Here is a 16,637-nt window from a genome sequence, read left to right on the forward strand (position 1 = left end):
TTTTAACTTAAAATCATATCTTGTTGCAAAGCTGACATGGTTTTACGCTATCATGGTATCATTACATTATAAGCACAACTCCAGAAAATGATGAACAGTAGAGCAATCAAATCCATGAAATTGTTTATCTCTGAGAGATCGTGTCTCGACCCTCATCTAGCTTTTGTTTTAATGTCGGCATTTTTTTTAAAAGGATCTTAAGGTTCTTAAAGCCACGTTTTATCCTCTGCCAGATATCAGGACTGTTGTTATTTTATTCAGTTCTCTTCTCATAATTTCAGAAAAATCTGAAAATATAAAGGTTAATTAATTTCTGATGTCTTACAAATGATTGACACAGTCCAAGAGTTAAAGAAAACACATTTTTTTCCAAGTTTAAAGACCTGAGATGGGATTTCAGAATCAAACGTGCCTGCGGATTGCTTTTCAATGGTGGGCCTTGCTCTTAGATTGTCCTTTTTCCATTCACCATTCCAGGTTTTTTTTTTCCAAAAATCTCCTGTGAGGTCCGAATAGTAGCCAGCATTCTGTCTTTGGTTGATGAGCCTGTACATTTCCTAATCCAACACTTCTCTTAAAAAAGGAATGTAGAAAGTATATTGCAATTAATAGTAATGGGGGTGTCCTACAATTTTCCAAACCCTGGAAACTTGCCTGCTATTCTTTCTTATTCCTTGGTTGAAAGCAAAACAATCAAAACCCAAGGAAGGAAAAGAGGCCCGGCTAGCAGAACTTGAAGCTGCTGCCAGATGCTTCCCAACCTTTATCCCTGGGTGTCATTTTGTTTTTACGCCATTTAGGTATACTTGTTCAAAGGCTTTTCAAAAGTGCGACAATCCTGCAAAACGAGAGTTACTACAGCCCAAGGGCACTTTCTCTTTCTTACTCAGCGAGGCTTGGTACACATCTGTTTCCATCCACAGTCACTTGTTTCAAGGCACCTGCGTTATGTCTCAAGGCTCTGTTTTGAGCTGCTCTCAGCGCCTGTATGTCCCTGCTTCCCCTGCTTCGGCAGTGTTTTCCTGTCCCTCTTCCTCTGTCTTTTCTAAGAATTTAGTTATTTATAGTCCTTGTTGCATACAACTTGGAAACTCAGAATGGGAGTAGAGCTGGCCAGCCGCTCATTTGTCTGTTCTGAAGCCCAAACAGGTTCATTCAACCACAGACTCCCTGGAGGGTCTTTGGGTTCTTGCCTTCTCAGTTTCAGGGGGGCTCCTTGCCCCCAGTGAATTTTTGGGAAAAGCACAGCAGCCTTCACTAATCTTGAATGTACTAGGCATCTAACATGAATCTAATGCTGTGTGAGGACCTGAAGGTGATACCAGATTGTATTACATTGTCCTTACCCCAAGACTTTGTAGCAATTCAAAAAAGATAATTATTAAATAATAATTATAATAACAATAATAAAAGATGAAGAGAGGAAGAAGGAGGAGAAGGGGAATAAGTAGTAGTGGTAGTAGTAGTAGTAGTAGTAGTAGTAGCAGCAGCAGTAGTAGTAGTAGGATTCTAATCCTGGAGCAATTTTTAGGGAAAAAAAAAATATTCCCAAGTCTGGGATAATCAAGGAGGGCTTCATTCACCAGGTGAAACTCTAACAAGACATCAAAGAGAGGATAGAAAGAGTGGAACTTCCTTTTCTTTTCTTTTTCTTTCTTTCTTTCTTTCTTTCTTTCTTTCTTTCTTTCTTTCTTTCTTTCTTTCTTTCTTTCTTTCTTCTTTCAGATCTTATTTATTCATTCATGAAAAAATACAGAGAGAGAGGCAGAGACATAGGCAGAGAGAGAAGCAGGCTCCACTTAGGAAGCCGGATGTGGGACTTGATCCCAGGTGTCCAGGATCATGCCCTGGGCTGAAGGTGGTGCTAAACCACTGAGCCACTCAGGTAACCCAGGTTGGAATTTTCATAGGCGATAAAGAACAAAAATCATACTGATTCAACAACACTTTTATCCACTTTTTCCTCTATGTATCCAATCTGCTAACGTGTATTTAGTACACGCAACATGCCAGATATTTTTGTTAAGGCCTCACAAGGACAAAAAGATGAGCAACCAAAGTCCCCACCCTAGCAAACAAGGATAAAATGTATTGAGGATGCAGCAAAACAATGGTAACAAAGGTGATATCTGCTTGAGTCAAGAAAGTGCAAAGGTTTCTGGGAGCACAGTGAAAAAAGTGGAAAAATAGCAAAGTACTCCCAGAGAAGTTAATAGTGAACATTTGAAATGAGAGGGACTAACATGACTAAAACTTTATTTTAAATATAAATTAAAGAACCAAAGCCAGAGTGCAAGACTCAAGAAGAGCCAAAGATAAGGAGAAAATCTTCCAAAATTTTATTCTGGAGTCAGTAATAATATTGATGAATGTGGAAGATGCCTCATAAAGTCAGATATTCAGAGATTTAACATTAGAAGGTAATTTAAATAAATATATTCCTGTCCAGGGGTGTCTGTGTGGCTCAGTGGGTGAAGCATCTGCCTTTGGCTTGGGTCATGATCCTGGGGTCTTGGGATCAAGCCCCACATCAGCTTCTCCCTCTTCCTCTGCCTGCCACTCCCTCAGCTTGTGCTTCTCTCCCTTTCTCTCTGCCAAATAAATAAATAAAAATCTCTAAAAAAATATATTCCCATCTGTTCTTATTAGTAGAAGGGCCTTAAGCCATAGCTCCCCCTCAAAATTCAATAGATCAAGTGCACAATCAAAGTGCACTTAGGTTTATCAGCTGATTAAATCCTCCTGACAGGACAACGATTATGATGATGATGACAATCCCCTTTTTACCAAAGAGGAAACTGAGGCAGAGGATGATGAAGCAGCTTTTTTAAAGGCTCACAGCTTCTAAGTTTGCAAGTTGGGCCTAGAACGTGGGATCCTGGATCTGGTTCTTGAATTCTAAACTGTCCTGCTACCATTCCTCAGGCTTGAACCCAGAGAAGGAGGAGGAGGAGGAAGAGGAGAAGAAGAAAGAGGAAGAGGCAAGAAGACATAGTGTTGATTCACAAACTGGCCCCACACACGGAGAGCCAGGAGAGATGGGAAACACAGACAGGCCACTCCAGGTGGGCAGGTGGTGGGTTCAAGAAGCAAAGGGGAGTTGACTTATGAGACTTGTCTCTGGTGCTGCCAAAGGAGTAGATCTCCACACCCAACACCATAATCTTCAGTGTTTCTACAAAGGCCTTAAAGAGGCTCCATCATGCATACCATCTTTCTCAAGGCTGTGTCCTTGGAACCGGTTCCCACTGTCATCCCAGAGGGTGGAATATACATTGTACATTTCAAGGACAGGGAGGGGTGAGGAACCTCCAGTGGCCCAAGCCCAGCTCCTGGGTCACATGTGGTCATGTCCTCTCCATGACCTCCTTCAACACTCCTGGTGACTGGCTCCTAGAATCTCTTATGCAGCATCCCATTTCCACAATGTGCCCTGAGCAATCAGCAAGCAGTTTTGTCAGCATGGGGGTGGCTCATTTGGTGGCCGTCTGGCTGCATTGCGGCAGACGCCACAGTAACATTAGAGACACATGCAAAAGAAAACACGGCTTACGAGAATGATTCTCGTAATGATTCAAAATAAGTACCAATTTTTTTTTCCTCCAAGAGCTCCATAATCCAAACCACTGATTTATTAAGCCCCCTAGGCTGGGGGTCAGATCCCTCAGGGCATTCACTCGCAACCTCATGTGATTTACTAAAGATGATACAGTAGTGAACTTATCAGGTATGAATATACACCATTGGATACTGGCACAGGTAACTTTTTGAGAAGCAATAATGTCCAAGGCTCTTCTATTTTGAAGGACAACTTTTCCCATTAGAGATATTTCAGAGTTCAGTAAGGACAGACTTTGTCAACTATTATTTAAGACTTGTTGGGTGAATTTGGTAATGGCTTCTATGTGTGCTATAATGTCCACCAAGTCAATGGAAGGAATAAAGACAGCAGCAACCTTAGCAGAAGAAAAGAGAATATGCCCATCTAGTCTCAAGGAGAGGGTGGTTGGCAACTCTAGGAACTTGACTGGGTTGTAAATACCATACATGTTGCATGTTGGCTGCAGGAAGCAGCAATGTCAGATGTGAGGAGATGGACTTGGAGCCAGATATTCAGTCCAGAACCCTTCTACCTTCTCTTCTCTTTCAATGGTGCATGTTCTATTCCTGATATAGTGCATTTCAATAGGTCCAGCTTGTGGCAGGACAATGGGGTCCCAGTGGAGATTGAGTAGTTCCCTCTCATCTAGAGGTACAAAGTAACTCACCATTCCCAGTGGGAAGTCTCAATGCAAATTCCAGGACACAATGCCTTTCGCAGGTATGATGGGACTTGGTGTTCTCGGCAGCATGCATATTGATCCATGGTGAGGAGGAATCAGTGGTGGTTTCTTGCAACTTCCATACATTCTTAGTATTGAGTATATTAGCAGGGGTCCCCATTCTGGAATACGGGGCAGATATCTTACTCTTGTAGCAGACATAGAAAAATAGAAGAGGGGCACCTGGGTGGCTCAGTCATTTAAGTGTCTGCCTTTGGCTCAGATCATGATCCTGGGGTCCTGGGATAGAGCCTTGCATCAGGCTCCCTGCTCAGCAGGGAGTCTGTTTTTCCCTTTCCCTTTGCCTCTCCCCACCCCCCACTTGTGTTTTTTTCTCTCTCTCTCAAATGAATGGGTGAAAAAAATCTTAAAAAAAAAAGAAAAATAGATGGTATTTAAGTCTAGCTGTGCATTAGGAAGGCATTCCCTTCCCTTTTGCATTTTCCCTAGAGACGTGAAATTGAGATTTGCATGGCTTCCAAATATAACCTCTGTTAGACTACTATTTTCTTGAAGGACTAGAATTTCTGAGTCCCAACTATGAGTAAGAAGTTCAATTTTGTATGATTTATATGTCTTGGAATGGACTGCTTATAAAATAACTTCTAATCTTCGAGACATACGGAGCCTCCATGAGTGACAACTGTCAAAGTACAAATGTTTTCCAAAACTCAGAACTGTGACTTACATTCAGTAAACACATATCAAATATTTTATTCAACTTATTAATTAATGAGGAATCCAGTAAGATGTTACAAGTAGTTCCAATGAGAATTTGACCCACAGAAATGTATATTCTCAAATAAACAAAAATAATTTACATTGCAGCGAACAGGAAACATTTACATTCAAAGTTCAAAGTTGTGATATAGCCAAATTCAATGGCAAATCAGTGAAAACTACTCACCTATTTCCAAGGCCTGGGTGGTTTTCCCTGACATGGAAATTCTTAACAATTAAAGTAGAGGAAGAAATCATAGGAAGAAACAAAATGAAAACAAAAAACATGGCTATACAACAGCTATACAATGTTGTAGGGCAGGAAAATAAATATAATGAAAAAGCTTTATTTAAAATATTGGCTTTAAACTATTGTGTTCTGCAAATTTTTTTTGAAGATGCTATTTATTTATTCATGAGAGACACACAGAGAGAGAAGCAGAGACATAGGCAGAAGGGGGAGTGGGCTCCCTGTGAGGAGCCCAATGTAGGACTCGATCCCAGGACCTGAGCTAGAGGCAGATGCTCAACCACTGAGCCACCCAGATGCCCCATGGTCTGCAATATTAAGTTGTTATTGCTGTTGTTATTTTTTAAATCTGAGAGTCTTCTTCACCTAAGGAATGGGTAGCATCCTGTTCTGATTTATCTTTTTCTTCCTTCTTGCTCAAACCCAGACTAGACATTCTCAAGATGTAAAGCTTCTCCCCCAGGCAGGTCCAAATAAAGAGGTTAGAATGGCTGTGAAAAGCTTCTGTTGTAGTTGGTGTTAAAAAAGAAAAAAGAAAAGAAAAGAAAAAAAGAAAAAGAAAAGAAAAGAAAAGAAAGAAAAGGAAAAAAAGAAAAGAAAAGAAAAGGAAGAGAAAAGAAAGAAAAGAAAAGAAAAAAAGAAAAGAAAAGAAAAGAAAAGAAAAAGAAAAGACATCTAGAAATTTCAAGGAAATTCAGCTGCCTAAGTTCTTTAAGCATAGTGGAAAGCTTGGTTTCTGGTCATCAGAGTACAATGAAAATCCAAGTGACCAAGAGAATTGCTGAGACTCTCGGCCATTTGAACATGTGTAAACCTTCAATTTACTGAAAAGGACTCCAATCATGCATCTGAAGACCTCACTTTATACATTGTCAAAATGTCAGAATGATTTCAGATGAAAGATTTCTATTTTCCTCCTAGTGTATATAAAACAAAATTAAAGACTTTTTGTCCCCTTTCTCATTTCAACCCGATAAGGTTTAAGGCTTGGAAAGCAATTACATTTATGCTTTGCCATGTTTGGCTGAAAGTTTAAACTTGAAATAGAGTTGAGATTGATAGCACTTATAGTCTGCCACAGTGTAATTGTTATCCAGGTTCTGGAAGCCAAACACAATCTGAGAATGGCACTTGTATCGTGTTTTTTAAAAGCTTGATTCTGTTTCCTCTCATTCACACGAGTCCTGTGCATAAACCCATCTAGAAAGTTTATCCACAACATTTAATGTATAATTCACAGCTTATCCTTCCTTTTAACTGCTTGGGTGGTTAAAAGTAAGGTTGATTTGTTTCTTTCTACATTAGAAATGTACCTTTCAAAGAGGATTTTGTCTCATTTGACATGGTGATGTATGCAGCTTATTTTGTTTGGAATTAGCAGCTTTTCTCCAGTGGACTAAGATGACCTTTATCTTGCCATTCAGAAGAGATTATTAAATGAAGCCAACATTGGCTGGCTAAAATTCCACAAAATCATGAAATAAAGGTATACCACCTAAAGTCATGGGATAATCACCAAGATATTTTTAAAAAGAGAAAAAGAAAAAGAATCTTTCACTGTGGTTGCTTCTACAGAGGATGAGAGACTGAAGCAAATGGTCAGGAAGGAGGTGAGAGAGAAGGGAGACATCCTTCGTTTTTTGCAAGCCCTCACTTGGATACAGATTGCTTCTATACAACACTAGTAAAAATGAGGTGAATAATAGCTACATAAAAATAAAGATCATGGCACTTCTATTAAATTAAGAATACTTTGGGACACCTGTGTTGACTTAGTTGGTGAAGCGTCTAACTCTCAATTTTGGCTCAGGTCATGAAGTCAAGGGGGGTGAGATCCAGCCCCACAATGGACCCCACAGTGGGCTTGGAGCCTGCTTAATATTCTCTCTCTCCGTCTCCCCCTGCTCCTTTTACCCTCAAAAAAAAACCTTAAGAACATTTTGAAATAAATAAATTTAAAAATGAAGCTAAGCAAATTTTGTAGATTTATATCAATTGTCACGGTAAAGTTGTCATAATATTTGAGTGAGAAATTCAAGGTAAAAATAGAGGTATGTATGTTATAATAATCCAACTATATAAAAACAAAAAGCATATGCATTTACATTTCTCTGTGCACTTTTATGCAAAATAGGGATCAAATTATAATCAATGATGTCTCTTCTATTTCTTTATCTGGTTCTTTGAATCTTTGTTTTCATTCTGCTGCATGATAATGTAAGAGGTTACTACTGCTCCTCTTTCCAAACCTAAAATTTTTTTTATTTTTTATTTATTTTTTTTTTACTTTTTTTTTCAAACCTAAAATTTTTAAGCTTTATTTTTTAGTAGATGAAACTTTCCTTCCAATTAAAAGCTTTGGCAGGCGTGATGGGTTAAGCAGTGTTCCCTCGAGATGTATGTCTGCTCAGAACTTCAGAATGTAACCTCGTTTGAAAACAGGGTCTTGGCAGGTGTGATTAGGTTCAGATGACTTGTACTTGATTAGAACTGATCCTCAATCCAGTGACTAATGTTTTTAGAAGAAGAAGAGAGGATACAGAGAGAAAGAAGACCATGTGAAGATATAGGCAGAGAACGGAGGGATATAGCTACACACCAAGGAATGCCAAGAATTCCCAGGAGCTACCATAAGCTAGGAAAAGGCAAGGAGGATTCCTTTCTAGAGCCATGGACTGACTACACCTTGATTTCAGACCTCTAGACGCTGGAAGTTGAGTGAATAAACTGCTGTTGTTTTAAATCACCATGTTTATGGTTCTTTGTCTTGGCCGTGCTAGGAAACTAATACAGAAATGCGACCATCATCATATCATCATCTCGACAAGAGAGGAGTTTCTCTGGACTTTAGAGTTGGTCTGCTAAGCAATGGGTAACTCCAAAGGACCCTCATGATTCCCCAGGGAACCACTGCCCAGGAACAAGTGGGAACAGTGCCATTGGGGTATCATTCTTTGCTTTCAGCACATCAGGTACTACTTTTCCTAAACCTTAACCAAATACTTTAAAGGAAAAATATTCTATTTTTACTTACAAAAGTAGAGTGCTATGTATGTTTCTCAAACCATATTTTGCTAAACAATGGTTCCAGAAGATTTTAATAGGAGGATGAAAATGGAAAGGGAAAAATTTCAAGATCTCAAAATTTTGAAAATATTTCATGATAAGTACTTCTTTTGTAGAATTTTTAAAAAAATATTGTATTTATTTATTTGGGAGAGAAAGATAAAGCATGGGTGGGGTGGTGGGGGGAGAGCAGTGGGAAAGGGAGAGGCAGACTGCCCACTGAGCCTGGGCTTCATCCCAGGACCCTAAGATCATAACCTCAGCTGAAGGCAGACACTTAACTGACTGAGCCACCCAGGCGCCCCTCTTGGAGATTCTTAAGCACATTGAGATTCTGAAAGATCCTGAGGAAAAACCAATTTATCTCTGGTTAACATAAATTCCACACTTTTAGAAAAACATGGAATGGAATTTGGGTAAGCCCTGGAAGAATGGAAATTCAGTTGGCCCCAAGAAGACTACATCGTAGCCTGGCCACCTATTGCCATGAAACGTGGATGTACACACCACCTCCATTTTCTTCTCCTAAGACCAGAAATATTACCTGCCCTGTCAATGCCACAGGGTTGTTAGAATAGTCAGCTTGCTATTGTTACATTTTTCTACTTTATGTCTCTATCCCTTACACTACCTCATACCTGGGATGTTGATCATACCCATATTACCTATCTAAGAAAGCAGATACAAAATAACCAACATATGTAAAAGCATCTTGGAATATAAAATAAAATTTTGTATAGGTAGAAGATTGAATTCGCTACTTGATTTACTTGATTTTTCTAATTTATTGATGCTATGTTAGGAAGTTAAGAACTTTTTCACTATTCCCATCCCCTATAAACTGGATGCCACTTCTGAGGTTAGCACTTGCATCTTGCCAGTTATGTTTATAGAATTAGGGACACTGATAGCATTTTGTTTGTTTGTCAGCCATCCTCCAAAGCATAGGAAAAGGGCATTATTTTCACTGTACCTCCATTCATGTGTCTCCATATTTCTTTTGCACTCTGTACTTCTGTATGTACTCTGTATGAGGGTGTGTTACAGATTATTTCAGACTAGGGATAACAGCTACATGCATATTAACTTCAATGGAAAATGAAATATACATTTATATGTAACACTGGAAGTATTTGTTTTGCTGTGTCACACTGTCTAGCAAAAGGGATCATTATACGAAGGGTCTGCAGTTGGCCCATAGAGAGACTCTTCATCACATCTTCAACTGAATATTAACAAAGGGCTATCTTTTTCAGAAAATATAGGACTCCTAACAAGTAATTGAAACAAAGTGAATATTATTAAGGGTTTGACATACCAACAAAGTCTCAAATAGATTAAATACACGCGCATTTATAATTGTGCATTTATAACGGATTTAAGACGACGCATTGTCTAATTGTATTTGTTGCTTAACAGATTCTTTCCAAGTCAAAGATAAGTCCCTACTTTTGAAAATATGAAGATGTTAGCTAAAATCTACACACACATGCAGACACTATGTGCGTATTTTTAAAAGACTAAACGATGTGGTTCAAAAGATTTTTACACTTGAAAGAAGGGATCAATTGCCTACATAATTCTAATTTTCCCGTTAATTTTCAATTCTGTGGTTTACTTTTGTTCATTTGGAAGTAAACTTTTAACAACAACAAAAAAAATGCATGAGTATGTACCACAGTTCTATATGGATCAAACAGACTTTTACACACACAAAAACAACAGTATCCAGCTTCTAAGGTTCTTTTTCATAATATATGCAGAGAATGACTTATTACTTGTCACTTAAAAAAACATACATTTCCTCTCCTGTTGGGCATTTCGTGAAACCATCTCGGTAACATACTGCATGTCCATACGTAGACAATGTGTAAAATAGACCTTGGGTATTTTGCCATGGTTTGTAGTATATGCATTGGTGTTCGCTGCCAACTTTCCATTCTTTTTACCAAAGAAGTTGCCTAAATTGTTAATGCAGAATATTTTAAACATAGAATGTCATCCAAACCTATTTTTCCCTAATATACTTTTTTAAAGGGGAAAAGGTCAGAATATTCCAATCAATTGACGTACTAGATCTAATTTATGCACCGAAGCTCTCAAAACTGTGCGTCATCTGACCATTTTCCATTTGTTGCTAATGAGATTAGTGATAGATTTCTTACTGAATTTATAATCCATATTACAAGTAAAGAGAGAAACAGATTATGGAAGACCAGTAGCTGTTGCAGTATTTTGTTTGTGAAGGGCCAGTTATGGACACCTGGAAATGGAATTGGAAAGACTCTCCAGGAAAACAGAGACAAATCATTAACCCTTTCCATCTTGTAAGAATAAAGAGTAACTTGAGACTGGTAACCTAGAACTATTTTAAGGAATATGGACTGCTTTTTGAGGACATAGCTAGTGCCATCTTTCCAGAGTAGAATATTGGCCTTGCAGAAATGATGGGCAAAATGCTAAAAACGGATTTTCACCACTCGCTGCTATTCCAAATGAGATGCTACGTTTCCAAAGAGTCTTCCATGGAAAGAAAAAGTAAGTTAGTGAAAATAAGAATTTCCATGTGTCTATGAAAGAACAACATGTTCTTGCCAGTAGGACTGGTAAAAGTCCCCCTCCTCAAAAATATTAAATAAAATAAAAGGATAACAACAACACTTTTTAAAAAGAGGAAAAATTTTTGAAAATATGTTTAAAAGGAAAACAACCGACACCGAACCCCCTGAAAACTGGAATACCAGGCTTAGTTCTGTTTGAAAAATCTAAACGAATCCAGGCCCTTTTTTCAGATGCATTTAAGGTTTTGTGTTTGTTGATCTGGTTTTTGTTTGTTTGTTTTGTTTTGTTTCCATTTGTATCTGTTGCTTACAATACAATAAACATTGACAAACTTTGAAAAACACCCCTACTTTTCACACAAATGGAGTATGCCACCATTTTAACATCAAAGAGTATCAGTGCTGCCCAGTCTAAGAATCCAAGGAACATTGATTCAAACATTTCTCCTTCTGCAACCTATTCCTGTTGGTCATTTATCACTGTGAATAGAAGGGAGGAGTATCTAATGACATGTCAGCAGAAAGGCATGAATTATATAATTCCATCTTCTTTTACTCGGTTTTTAATAGGTTGGTAGCTTCTATTAGGTACCTGGGTAACATCAGAAGAGGAGTTTTCTGTAGATTTCTTGTTTTCCCTCCTCTGTAACCTACAGAGGGTGGGACTGGTTGGCCTCAGTGGTCCTCTCCAGCTTTAGTTTTTGATCTAAGATGCTGTCTTAGAGATGAGGATCAACTCTGTAATGAAGCTGGGGTAAGTTCTCGCTTCTTTACACCACATCTACTCAGTTCTAATTCCAGAATTGTGTTCCTTTCTAAAGATTTCAGAGATAGACTCTTTAAAGGTGACATAACTAGGAGCTAAGGGAATCAAGAAAGGAATGAGATTATGAAGGTTGAATTCCTGTTTCGGCTATCCATACCCTTGGTAAATTACTGCATTTCTCGGAATCTCCACTGTAGGGGTGGGAGTGATCATCTCATAAAGCTAGGCTCAGGAATAATGTGTTAACATATGCAAAGTACTTACAGAAATGCCTGATGGGAAAGTAAGTGCTCTATAAGTGTTTGCTATTATTATCGTCCCCTCTTAATTAAACAACTCAAGGTAGTTGCTGATGGTAAACATTTGTATTTAATACTGTTCCTAACGTACTAATCAATTTATTAGAACTTAACATTTACTCAAAAGTTAAAAATAAAACACTGGTAATGAGATTATCATAATTTGCAAATGATAGAGTTGTCTATTTTGAAAACCTAAGAGGCACAAATCTTCAACGATCATAAACACTAACACATTTTTTAAAAGTTATCATAGCTTTTCTGCAGAATAATAATAAATATTATTATTTGGAAAAATAATGGGAACAAAATCTCACTCACAATGGGAGCAAGGTATAAAATAGGAATAAATGTAACAAATTTCAATTTAACAAATGAAAAAATATCTACTGAGGAACAAGACAGAACACAATGAAAAAAGATAGAAAGGCATACTCTGATTATAGATTGGAAAACAGTTCTCTATATTTTAATATACATCAGTCATACCACTAAATAACCCTATCTATTTAAGATATGTGAATTTTATTATATATAAATTATGCCTTCATAAAAAATTCTCCTCATCTGTTTTCAAATTGATAGAATAATTCTGAAATTCACCTATGAAAATAAATATTTGAAAAAATACAACAGAGGAATAAATTGAGATGCATTATCCTATTAAATAAGAAACTGCAGGGCAGCCTTAGTGGCGTAGTGGTTTAGCGCCGCCTTCAGCCCAGGGCGTGATCCTGGAGAGCCCGGATCGAGTCCCACGTCGGGCTCCCTGCGTGGAGCCTGCTTCTCCCTCTACCTGTGTCTCTGCCTTGCTCTCTCTGTATTTCTCATGAATAAATAAATAAGATATTTTAAATAAATAAATAAATAAGAAACTACTGTACATTTGGAACCCAAAGGGATATTCGATTTAATGGTAAAGAATGGGTAGTTCATTAATAGATCCAACATTGTAGCCAGCCTCCAAGATAGCCCCTAGATACTTCTTGTCTCCTGATATTCATTCATGTCCTTATTCTTCCCTTCAAACATTGAATAGTGCTGACCTACCCTACAATAGGATATTGTAGAAATAAATATACTTGGCTTTTGATGAAAGGCAGTGTGCCTTTTGTCTTATTCCCTTTTGCATCACCTGCTTTGGGAGAAGTCAACTACTATGTTCTGAGGGTATACAAGAAACCCCAAAGGAAAAGTCCATATTACAAAGAACTGAGGCTTCTTGAAACAGTCAGAAGCTACTTACAAGCAATTTGTATGAACCATCTTGGAAGTAAATCTTCCAACCTCAGTTCAAGCCTGGAGATGATGATAGCTCTGGTAACATGTTGACTGTAACCTCTGTAAACCTCTTTAAAGACTCCAAGCCAGAATCACTCAGGTTAGCTGCACTCAAATTCTTGAACAATAGAAACTCTGGGACAGCAAAGATTTATCATTGTTTTGAGCCATTAAGTTTCGAAGTAATTTATTATAAAGTAATAGGTAACTAATACACCCAGATATATAAGGATAAATTATCATATGGCTTGCACTTTGATGGGAATAGAGAGGCTATCCAATAATCATATCTTATTAAAAACGAATATACATAACACAGATGTGAATCTTGAGAAGAAATATGAAACCATCAAAGTATTTAAAAATAACATATTAGGATGCATAACCCTGGATTTGAGGACTTTATTATAAGCATTACATTGAAAACAAATCTCAAAAAGAATCATATTAATAGATTTATAATCATAACATGTAAACTATTTTGCATTAAATAGTACACAAGCAAAATGAGAAAAGAAACATGTATCTGGCAGAAAGGTTATTCATATACATAAACACAAATTCAAAATTTAAAAAAAATTAACTTATAATGTAACATTAGATGAAAAAGGTATACATCTGGGCAGCCCAGGTGGCTCAGCTGTTTAGTGCCGCCTTCAGCCCAGGGCGTGATCCTGGAGTCCTGGGATCGAGTCCCACGTCAGGCTCCCTGCATGGAGCCTGCTTCTCTCTCTGCCTGTGTCTCTGCCTCTCTCTCTGTGTGTCTCTCATGGATAAATAATAAAATCTTAAAAAAGAAAAGGAAAAGAAAAGAAAAGAAAGAAAAGAAAAGAAAAGAAAAGAAAAGAAAAGAAAAGAAAAGAAAAGAAAAAGGTATACATCAAACCAACTGGGGTTTATCCCAAGAATAAGTGGATGATTTGCATTAGAAAATACATTTTTGTTTGTTTACTTTTTTGTTTGTTTATTTTGTTTTGTTTTTTCTTTTAGAAAATACATTTTTTTAAATTATGATCTCAAACTAGGAATAGAAGCCCAATGTGGGACTTGATCCCAGGATCCTGTGAGTGTGACCTCAGCCAAAGGCGCATACTTAACCTACTGAGCCACCCAGGTGCTCCAGCTTTTATTTTATTTTTTATTTATTTTTTTTAAAGATTTTTTTTTTTTTTGTTTATTTATGATAGTCACAGAGAGAGAGAGAGAGAGAAGCAGAGACACAGGCTGAGGGAGAAGCAGGCTCCATGCACTGGAAGCCCAACGTGGGATTCGATCCCGGGTCTCCAGGATTGCGCCCTGGGCCAAAGGCAGGCGCCAAACCGCTGCGCCACCCAGGGATCCCCGGCGCTCCAGCTTTTAGTAGCTGAATTTTTAAAAGTACAGGACAGTTACAGACTCATGTGAAAAAATTCTAAGATCACTTTCGGATCCAAAGTTAGGTATTCCTTTAAAACATTAATCTCCTCTTAGCATTCAACATCTAATTTTCTCAAGGATTTAGGAAAATGATTGTCCAAGGATGGACAGAAAGGTTTTAGTTCTCATCCATCTTTATAGTTCTTGGAATGATTACTCTCTCCAAATAATGGTCACCTATGTTTTGAGACTACTGTTTACATATGACAAACTTATCGTGTTCTCTTTTCCTAACACCAATTGTTGAAGGTAGCATATCATTTCATTTTATAAGTTGGGTGTCATTAGCTAGTCCTGCAAAGAACTTCCTGAATCACAGTAATAACATGATTCATGCCAGAGAGAGTGTATTTTATGGATGTGTTGGGAAATTTTAAAGTTTGAAAAATCAATGATTGTTGAAATGAAGAGCCGTGTTGATAAAAATGCTGGCATGACTTGTGTTTGTTTTTCTAAAAAGCTCTGGTAGTCACAGATCACAAATTAAAATATCATACTATCTTTTAAAATGCTAAATGAAAGAAGCCTGATGCATTTTTGAAAGTAATTCTGGAAGTGTAAGTACCTTTTAAAAATAAATTTAAACACATTTTACTTCTTGGGACTATTTCTCATGTCATCTAAAATAGACAATGAAAATTGGACTCCCCTCAGGCCAATAAATAAAATAAAATCTTTTAGGATTCTTTAGCTTTTGAATGGGATGGATTAAAATGGAACTATCTGGGTAAGACATAAAAGTCAAAATTTGGTTAATATATGTTCAGATTTTTTTTTTTTTCACTTTAATCAGGCTTGATGTTTCCTGCTTCCAGGACAAGCATCCAAACTCTAAAATTCCAGGGAGAGACTATTTAGCAGAATGTCTGGCCTCTTCCGTAAATGAAAAGACAGGTAATATTCATAAAAGAACACTTCTATGAAATTTCCATCATCGAGTTCCAGCTAAAGCAGCTTAGATGAGTGTCTATTAGTCTGCATTTTCCCCCATGGTGGTAAGTGAGAATGGGGTGGCCCCTGGAACTATTCAGGACAAATAGTTTTCCTCTCCTCTCCATTAGCTGCCAGTTCTTTCCTTCCATCAGGATTCCATCAACATATTTTCAACAAAACATGACATTAAAGGCGTGATTGTGATTCCCCTCATTCTGGTCTATAATCTCATTCGACTTTCCTCAACACAGTACTCTGAGGTTTGTTTTTATTCATTTGAACATTTGTGACAATGTGTCCTAAAAATTGTCCTGGGCATTTTTCTTTCCAAGCCTTAAACCTTATCAGGTTGAAATGAAAAGGGATCAAAAAGTCTTTAATTTTGTTTTATATGCACTAGGAGGAAAATAGATGGTTTCACTGGTAAGAACAGATGCTTCACTGTTTTCTGACTATCGAGGCAACTCTTTGTTTTGTGTTCTAAATAGTAAAGGTAGAAAAAAATCCTTACATATATCAGGCTAATATTTATTTTAAAGGAAAGTGCTGTTTTGGGGAACGATGCCTGTTTACATCAGTCGGAGATGGTATTAGTACAGGCACTGTGTGTTTCTCAAACACGAGATACACTCTTGTCTAGGGGTACAAAGGCTTCATCATAAAACCTTGGTTAGAACTGGACAATTGCACAGCTTTGCTTTTGTCTGACTCCATTCTAATCTGTTGACTTTTAAAATTGAATGAGAGACGTTTCCTGAGAGGAGGGCATGAAAGCCTCAGAACACAATGAGGAGATAGCATGACTCACCTTGGAGTACCTGCCTTCCAGGTGCTCGCTGCCTGATTATTCTTATTCCAGGTGAAGAGTTCAACTGGTAGGGGCCCTGATTCCTAAAAGTAATAATAGATGAAGTTCAGAGAAAGAAAATCCTACAAAGGAAAGGATAAGTGAGTTAGGAAAAGAAAAAAAAAAAAAAGAAAGAAAAAGAAATGGAAATTGAAAGAATAAAATGAATAAGGAAA

General features: G+C 37.5%; 1 long non-coding RNA gene across 3 annotated transcripts in view; it reads left to right on the top strand.

Moving 5' to 3' along the window:
* LOC140629523 (uncharacterized) overlaps positions 1-15,813 on the top strand; it is a 39,800-nt gene extending 23,987 nt beyond the window's left edge. Inside the window, exons 3-4 of one of the 3 annotated variants that reach the window (XR_012027383.1) lie at positions 2,926-3,065; positions 15,475-15,813. This is a non-coding gene — a long non-coding RNA (uncharacterized lncRNA). Of the gene's footprint in view, positions 1-2,925; positions 3,066-5,719; positions 5,830-7,814; positions 8,039-15,474 lie in introns of those variants that run through there. The other 2 variants (XR_012027381.1, XR_012027382.1) reach the window with 2 other exon arrangements.
* Positions 15,814-16,637: the final 824 nt, after the last annotated feature.

Source organism: Canis lupus (assembly GCF_048164855.1).
Source record: "Canis lupus baileyi chromosome 16 unlocalized genomic scaffold, mCanLup2.hap1 SUPER_16_unloc_1, whole genome shotgun sequence".
NCBI classification, from domain to species: Eukaryota; Metazoa; Chordata; class Mammalia; order Carnivora; family Canidae; genus Canis; species Canis lupus.